At 40.4% G+C, this 9,128-nt stretch overlaps 1 long non-coding RNA gene across 1 annotated transcript in view; it reads right to left on the bottom strand.

Annotated features, from left to right (window-relative positions):
- Positions 1-1,162: 1,162 nt before the first annotated feature.
- The window catches only part of LOC134585818 (uncharacterized), a 50,265-nt gene continuing 42,299 nt past the window's right edge, over positions 1,163-9,128 (bottom strand). The window contains exons 2-3 of the long non-coding RNA XR_010086547.1: positions 7,665-7,788; positions 1,163-1,224 (exon numbers count right to left, since the gene is read on the bottom strand). This is a non-coding gene — a long non-coding RNA (uncharacterized LOC134585818). The remainder of the gene's footprint in view (positions 1,225-7,664; positions 7,789-9,128) is intronic.

The raw sequence follows: 9,128 nt of genomic DNA, 5'->3' as shown, positions 1-9,128 counted from the left end.
CCTGCCTAGCTTGTTTAGCCTATGTAACACTATTCTGTCTTCCCTAAGGCGCATTATGTGTTTGAAGTTTCAACCGTGCATAGTGGACCGTATGCCACAAACATAGGCAATATGTTTTTTATTTGGGTTTTACTTTCTGTGTACCGTACCTACTCCACTTGAATATCCTGGCCTAATCTACTTAACCATCATCACACTCAGACCGCTGCTGTGCTTAAATATGTTTACAGATTAGATTCCTCAAAAATTGAGCACGCCTGATTATTAGCTACTGGTACAACTATGAAAACCTGCATGTTTATAGCATATCTACTAACATAATTGAGGCAGGAAAGATTAGGAACTAACTAAACATACTGTGATAACTAGCCCGCTCTCTAAACATATACTGCCGGACTGTCTGACCTGACGTATTTACTTACCTGCCTTTAACACAACGTCTAAGCTAGTGTTTAACATTGAATTTATAAAGCCTGTAACTCTTAGCATATGTGATTGTTTCTGCCACTGTTGTGAGTTCAACTTTTGAAATAAGCCTGTAATCAAAAAAAAAAAAAAATGTGCTACTGCCCATGCCACTGTTTTGAATGTTTGGTATACACGAGTACGCTGTTGTGGCGTCTGTATTGTTATTGTACTCACCTGCGCAACCAAAATAAAGAATTTAAAAAAAAAAAAAAAAAAGATGGTATTATAACTATTATAGAGAATTGGTTGTTATATGCTAATTATAGCTGTATTGAATTTCCATAAAATACAAATACAAATCCTGAGACTTTGTTACCAATACATATATACTATAAAAATCCATTATAAAACTAGAGAATTTTTTTTAACTATTTAGGGGCTGATTTTAAAAGTTAATAACCCATCATTTTGATAGAAATATGAAAAAAATTAAAATAAAAGAACAATACATTCTATAAAAATACTCGCAACTCAAAATCCACATCAATGTGGATTTTGAGTTGCGAGCATTTTTATAGAATTGATTGTTCTTTTATTTTAATTTTATTTCACCTCTCTTGTGATTGGAGGGGTGCAGGTTTTCACCCCTTCAGTACCTGGGGATTGGTGGGTGGGAGGGAGAGGGACCCTCCAGTGCCAGGAAAACGGATCGTTTTCCTGGCACTGGAGATTCCCTTTAACCTACATATTATACCTTGGTAAGTGTCTGTTTTGGGTACAGAAATTATGTTTCCACGATTCTCCCAGAATGCCCTGCTGGACAGGAAAAGGAGCACATAAATCTATCATGTTTCATACTTAACTTTTAACAATACAGCACAGACGTGTGAAAAATACATTTAACCCCTTAAGGACACATGACATGTGTGACATGTCATGATTCCCTTTTATTCCCGAAGTTTGGTCCTTAAGGGGTTAAAGTAGAAATGCATTCCTCCCTATCCTAAACTGAATGCCTCCATTTTAGCTCCCCTGTCAATCATTATTATACTCTATTGTCCTTTTCACCTTGAAGTCAGCACAGGGAAAGTATACAGAGAATAGGAGAAATAGAACAATGTATCTATGTCTTCTCATTTGCAATGTGTGCCCTGGCCGTGCCTTAAAGGACCACTCTAGTGCCAGGAAAGCATACTCGTTTTCCTGGCACTAGAGTGCCCTGAGGGTGCCCCCACCCTCAGGGACCCCCTCCCGCCCGGCTCTGGAAAGGGGAAAGGGGTAAAAACTTACCTTTTTCCAGCGCTGGGCGGAGAGATCTCCTCCTGCTCTCCTCCTCTTCTCCTCCCCGTCGGCTGAATGCGCACGCGCGGCAAGAGCTGCGCGCGCATTCAGCCGGTCACATAGGAAAGCATTCACAATGCTTTCCTATGGACGCTGGCGTGCTCTCACTGTGAAAATCACAGTGAGAAGCACGCAAGCGCCTCTAGCGGCTGTCAGTGAGACAGCCACTAGAGGACATAAGGGGAAGGCTTAACCCATTCATAAACATAGCAGTTTCTCTGAAACTGCTATGTTTATGAAAAAATGGGTTAACCCTAGAAGGACCTGGCACCCAGACCAGCTCATTAAGCTGAAGTGGTCTGGGTGCCTAGAGTGGTCCTTTAACTGAGCAGGATTGTTATATAATTTGACTGAACAGGATTTTTTATATAATTTGACTAAACAGGATTGTTCTATAATTTGATTGAACAGGATTGGTATATAATTTGCTAAATCTATAATACAAACTTAAAAGAAAAAGGAGCATAACATAAAAATGAACACATGCTACAAGTAATTGTCAAAGGTGCAATTTCCATAAAAGTGGCTGAACAAAACATTTTTTTTTACCAAATAATGGATTGTGGTGCAAAAGGATGAAGGACCGAAACCAACAATGAACTACACAGTCTTTATATACTATACAGTGTTTGTACTGGTCTGGGAGTTGAAGTCTTTCCTGCAGCGTGCTGTAAAAATATAATACGATTAGCTGTTATGGAGAAGCATCACTTAAAGGGATACTATAGTCACCAGAACAACTACAGTTTATTGAATTTGTTCTGGTGAGTAGAATCATTACCTTCAGGCTTTTTGCTGTAAACACTGTCTTTTCAGAGAAAATGCAGTGTTTACATTACAGCCTAGTGAAAACTTCAATGGCCACTCCAAAGATGTCTGTTAGAGATCCTTCCTGGGTCATTGCTGCCTAAAATGCATCCAAACATTCAGTATCTCCTCCCTCTGCATGCAGACACTGAACTTTCCTCATAGAGATTCATTGATTCAATTCATCTCTATGAGGAGATGCTGATTGGCCAGGGCTGTGTTTTAATCATGCTGGCTCTGCCCCTAATCTGCCTCTTTGTCAGTCTCAGCCAATCCTATGGGGAAGCATTGTGATTGGATCAGGCTACCACTTATGCTGATGTCAACAGGCAGTGGGCAGGTCTAAAGGAAACAGTGACAAAGCAAGCAGCTTCAGGCTTGAATACCAGTATGATTTTACTATTTTTAGGGAGGCATGAGGGGGTCAGGGTGGCTAGATGGGGGTTTTAACCCTATAGGGTCAGGAATATGTGTTTGTGTACTTAACCTTATAGTGCTCCTTTAAACTTGTGCTGTTGAAATGTCTTGTAAAAGTTACACCATCACAACTACAACACATAGTATTAACAGTACGGTATGAATATGGCTGAAACCATCTTACCGCCGATCAAACAAGTCAAATTATTCCTCTACGTCTGATGTCTCATGCATTATAAAACAACAACATCCTTCATACTGGCATTCAGTCCATGGCATTAGTAAAGGGAAACTTTTTGAATGCACACAAAGAACATGTAGACATGGTGGAAAGAGTAGAAGAGAAGACAAGGAGCAAATGTGAAGAAGGAGAGATTAATAGAGTTTAACTAGAGGTAGGAGAATAGAGAAATGAAAGCAACACTGGAAATTAGAGAAATAAAAATAAAATAAAAAAGGACTAATGTGAAGATAATGGTTACTGGAATATTTACCGGTATCATAATATCATTGTATACATTTTGGTCTTTTATATATATTTCTGTGTTAAACTTAGACTTTGTTCACAAACATACAATAAAAAGCCTAACACAAAATTCACTGGATGACTGTTAATTATTAATTATATTAATTCTGCCAATGAGCTGTAACATCCTTGCCAATCTAATGTTTTTCATTTGCCCTGCCATCCGATTCAACATGCTAGAAAATAACATTTCACTTTGTTTTGGCTGTTTTGCTGACACGATGAACCATTACGGGATTTCGGCAGTCTTCTTTTAATTGAAGTAAAATATTGGTTATAACAATCAGCTCCCACAACGAATCATTCAACTCCTCTGTAGTCTTTCTAAAGTGCTGTTTCCTTTTGTTATTACTGCATCAGATTCTAAAGTCATCTTTTTATCCTTACTGTTGCTGGCAAGCGGACGCGTATTACTGCACCGTGGCTCATGTGTGCTCAGATCTAACTGATTATAAGCCAACAAAATTGTGATTGTTGTTTCCTTGTCTACACAGTGTATTCAAAGCCACAAGCATAGCTTAAAGCAGCTACTTTTAATCCCATAACAATCAATGGCTGTATAATTCATCATATTAATAGCTGTCTGAGTATTCTAATCTTTAATGGTATTATGTCAAATAGAATGTCCCATTAACTAACTGACATCAGTACTATATAGAGGTGCAAATGTTCAATTAGCAGGACATTCCATGCTTGTATAAAGCCATTAGTAACCAGATTGTGATGGCATGTTACTGGTCCTTGGAATCCCAAAATGTTCTTTGCATTTTTTTTTAATTACTTCATTAAAGGAACCCTATAGAAACCCAGAACACCTCATCTCATTGAAGTGTTCTGGGTGCAGTGTCCCTGTTCCCTTAACCCTGCAATGTAAAATATTGCAGTTTTAGAGGCACTGTAATGCATTGCAAGGTTAAGACATCCTTCCAAAAGACCAATAGGGCTGCTTCCAGGATTTCCATGGAGTTTAATGCTTTGCATGTGGATGTCAAGCATCTTCAAATCCCCATAGGAAAACACTGATTGCCACGCATGAGTATTAGCTCCTTCATCAGCATGATATCACAGGAGGAGGAGATAGAGCCAGCGCCAAGGGACGTCGGTTCTAGAATTAAGAGTGTTAAAAGGGTGGTTATGTGTTGGTGGAGGGGGGACTAATGTAATAGGGATAGGGGCACACTATCGGTTATGATGACAGTTTTGTATTTCTAAAGCTATAGTGTTCCTTTTGATAAAGGAACACTATATCAAGATAAAAAATTGTCTTCAGGTCTTCAGATACGCTATACAAAAGCAGGAAGCAGTGATAAGATGTAGAAGTGATGCTTTCCAATGTCCAGAAATAGAAAAAGGACAATCAAGACCCGTAAAGCTTTATAGGTGAAACGTGTTTCCTTTTTTTTTCAGTTTACAAAAAGTTCAGATTTCAATAAGAATCGACACTTTCATAAACTTACCTTGTTACACCCCCTGGCTGTCAATAGGACAACTGGTCCAGTTACTTCCTGATTGTTAGCTTAATGGAACTAAATTTAAGAGGCAGCAATTGCTTGTAGCACCTGCCTTGCAAATATTTCTCACTGAGCTATATTGGGAACTCTGTAATTGGACAACCACAAAAATCCTGGGCTGCGGTAGAAGGGAAGAACTTACAAAGGATTCATACAAGAGTTCTGCATGTTACAAGCTGTGTTTAGATATACCCCCCGATGGAAAAAAAAGCACAATTAAATGAATGCATGTTTTCATTGTGGCTATATCTACTAAACAGTGATTTTTCTTTGATCAGTGGAGTGTCCCTTTAATATTATCAATTATTAATATTTCCACCACTCTTTATATATACCTATTTAATTCACATAAACACCCCTTCTCAATCATTTTTCTAATCCATATCCACACGATTTCTGTTTGACAAAAGACTCATTAAAGGCCATTCATGCAATTATCTTTGTCAAAGTACAAGTCTCGTAGAAGCCTAAACTTTTTTTCCAAAAAGTCCCTTTAAACTAATTTAGGAAAGCCTATTCTGTTCCTGGGTACCAATCCAATCCTACCTATTATCCTGTTTTTCATACACAATGTGTACTTCTACACATACATTTTGCTCATATTTTCCATAAGGATCATAAGGACAACATTTACAAGCTTCACAAGACACAGGAATTATATCTGTTAAATTGTTTTCCTTCACCCATTATATTTTTCCTCCATATCAGCACCTGATGTAAACTACTAGGATGAGTCATCAACAAGCTAGTAGTGGAGTTTTATTTATGACATTCTGTTAAAAAAGTGAGGGCTCTTAACCAGTAGTGAAAATTTACTGGAATACAGAGGGGTCCGTTCCAGGTTTGGGGTTCAGACCCAACCTGTTATGCCGTCATCTCTTCTCTAATCCAAGAGCACCCACGAGAGCTGCAAACACCCAGAGAATTGCCTAACAAATCGTACTTGACATCACAGTAGAACTATCACAAAGAAGTAGAAAATAAATCTCTTCTACTATGGGAAGAATAGGGACTTATATACCACTGGACGGGAGTGGTTGACTTAAATGGACACTATAGGCACCCAGTACACATCATCTCAATTCTGCACGAACGGCAATGTTTTAATTGGAGGGGTTAAATGCCTCTAGTGGCTGTTACTCAGACAACCACTAGAGGTGCTTCCAAAGAAATCCTGATGAACTCAGTCAAGGAGGCAGGACTGCAGTGTGGAGACCAGTGTGGCGAAAGTAACCTCGCCACTGGTTTTTGGAGGGGCCTGTTTGCCAGCTTCCTGCCCTGCGACTATGGCCCTGGGATGTATTGCCCTTTAAGGAACTGAGTTGGGGCTTATGGACTGATATTATACTGTTACTGACCCTTTAAGAACTGTATTTGGGCATAATGGATTTTTATAATGTCGTTTCTGGCCCTTTAATTACTTTGGAGCAGTGTTGCAACTTTAAATTGGCACTTCGGATACAGCCGAAGTGCCGAAGTAGTCGAAGTGGCCGCCATTCGACAAACGAACACGTGGCGGCGGCCATCTTTGTTCATTCGAACGAGGTCAGCGGTATGTGTAGCCAAATCCATGGAACTGAAATCGGCTACACATTTCAACGAACACCGCTGACCCTTACCTTCTCCTGCACCGAGTTTTCAACCACAGAGACTAAGTCCCATTCGAAGATTCGTCATTTTTTCAGTGTGAAATTGACCGTCATAAAGGACTTCCAACTAACTCTTTAACCCCTGGATGGAATTGGTTGAATTTTGGATATGTTTGTAAGTAAAGTGTGCTGAGTGCGAATATGTTATGAAGATTGAATGTATAGTTTAAGAGTTATGAAAGTTGGGTAAAAAGTATGTTTTAAACTTTACAGATAATTGTGTTACCTCTCAGGCTAAGGGGAGGAGATGTGTGGGATGTAACCATTGTGGGATTGGGTAATGTATAATTGTCTGTGGGCGTGTCCCTTGCATGGGAGAATTGCATAAAAGCAGAATGTGTGTCATTAAACCAGAGTTCTTCTTCACCCTCAATCTAGAGTCCTGTCTCTTATTGGGGGAATTGCTATATCACTACAAGGGATAGCTATGCTCTGCATGCTCCCTTGGATAATCACTTCTAAGCTCTTTTAAGAGCTTGTTCCTGTCTTGCTCTCGGAAGGAGTCTACGGTGGTTATGGTGTCGGCTTCAGTGCTTGGAGCCCTCAGGAAGCGCTAGGAGCATCCAATAACGGAGGTACCCAGTTGGGGTGCCAGGTGATCCGTTACAACCAGTGCTTTCAAAAGAAAAGGGGTTAGTAAACAACCTTTTTTTCTCTGTACATGTGGGGACTGGTAACCTAAATGGCTATCAATACACATTCATATTGCTAAGGATATCGTGTTCGTTTAAACAAATTAACAGGCATAATTACATTAATACACATAACTAATCACATTAACCATCTTAATAACATTGGTATACCAGCTTAATCACAACAACACACTGACTTAATCATATTAAAAATATTATTTTCAAACCAGAAGGAACAGTACAAACAAGCAAACAAACAATAGCCATAACACTAATCATGTTACACAAGGTTAACAATCACCAGCACACAAAAAAAGTTTCAGGAGTTAGATGTTAGATAAGGTAGAGAGGTCTAAATAACAATTCATAGTACCTGGGCCTGTGGGAAACCCCCAAGCCTGTCTACAGGCCATACAATCAATCTTTGGTGGGTGAATGGTGCAGAGGAGTGGCCATTGCAGGGGTCCATTGGATCATTCTGTCACATTATCAGAGGTCTGGAAATTAAAAATATTATAAAACAACTTATTGTTGGACAAACTATACACTTCATATTTGTTGCTGTGATATATTACTAGAAAGAATGTTCAAAAGAATGAAAAAAAAAAAGCCCTCCCTATTTGGCTTTGAGACCTGACAAAACCAAATTGCATCAAGGTAGTACTTGTCTCGAATAAAAAGAAAAACATAAAATACAAAAGAAAATGTATTTTTGGATATGTACAGAACATTTACACAGACAAGAATAAAGCCAGCATCGATCAGCCAAAATTAAAGCTGTTAGCAGAGGAAGATGGGAACCAAATCCTTTTGTGATGATCCAAGTGTCTCCCATTATATTGTAATCGCTGCTCTAATTATCTATGTGTGAAATGAGATTGTTCTGGGTACCACCACCTCCTTACTATCAGTGCCAAGACACAGGGTCCCACTGAAAGCCTGTCGCAAAGCAAATAACATAGCATGTTCGCGTTCGCCATGGTGGGCGAGTGTTCGTAAGTTTGAATACACATGCTTGAACTGAAGAGGGGTAAGGGGATTAACACCACCAGTTATAGATCAACATGTGTGAATCAGAATATCAAAACTAGAAATAAGTAGACTAAATAACCTCTCAGTGAGTGCTGTTAAATGCTAGACAACTGACTACACCTCATAACAAGGGCATTTTAGATTCTCAGCAGCAGAGATGTTTTAGCCAATTCCTCTGACATGCTTCAGAAAGTGGTCGTCTCAACTCGCATCCATGTGCCGTTTAGTAGTGCTTCCACCGCCTGCCGGGTGCACCAGAGGATCGCTCAGACCACGAGGGTCAGCAGGTCGGCGCATCAGCACCCTTGCTCCCCGAGCCCAGTCCACTGTGAAAGAAGATGCCTGGTCGCCCCCCAGCCCTCCAGCTTCAGTATAAGCAACCTGTGAGGTTCTGGGATCGGTCCTGTTCAGTCGTGGGCGGCTGGTTGGCGTGCCATCCCCCCTGGCTCTCTGTTTCGAAGAAGAGCACAATGCTGGTGCACCTCTGGAGATCTCTTCCATCCTAGGTGAGGTGAGTAGCAAAGCCCTCTGCCGTGATTCAATCCGATTCCAGAAGGCTGCACAGAGAGCATCAAAGGCTGCATGGAACTTAGCTTCCCAGTGTGGGCTTGATTGCTCTGTCGGAGTGGCGGCCATCTTAGCTGTGACACGATGGCTCGTTTTGTCAGGGTGAGTAGTGGCCATTTAGCCTTGTGGGTTACTTTAGCCTTTCCCTGGTGGGGACCGGGATAACCCCCACCGGTCCAGAGGGGGGGGGAACGGGGCTGTAGATATGAGGTGCAGACACGATGAGAGCTCCAGGCCG

This window comes from Pelobates fuscus, chromosome 2 (assembly GCF_036172605.1).
Source record: "Pelobates fuscus isolate aPelFus1 chromosome 2, aPelFus1.pri, whole genome shotgun sequence".
Lineage (NCBI taxonomy): Eukaryota > Metazoa > Chordata > Amphibia > Anura > Pelobatidae > Pelobates > Pelobates fuscus.
This window is presented reverse-complemented; position numbering and strand designations above follow the sequence as displayed.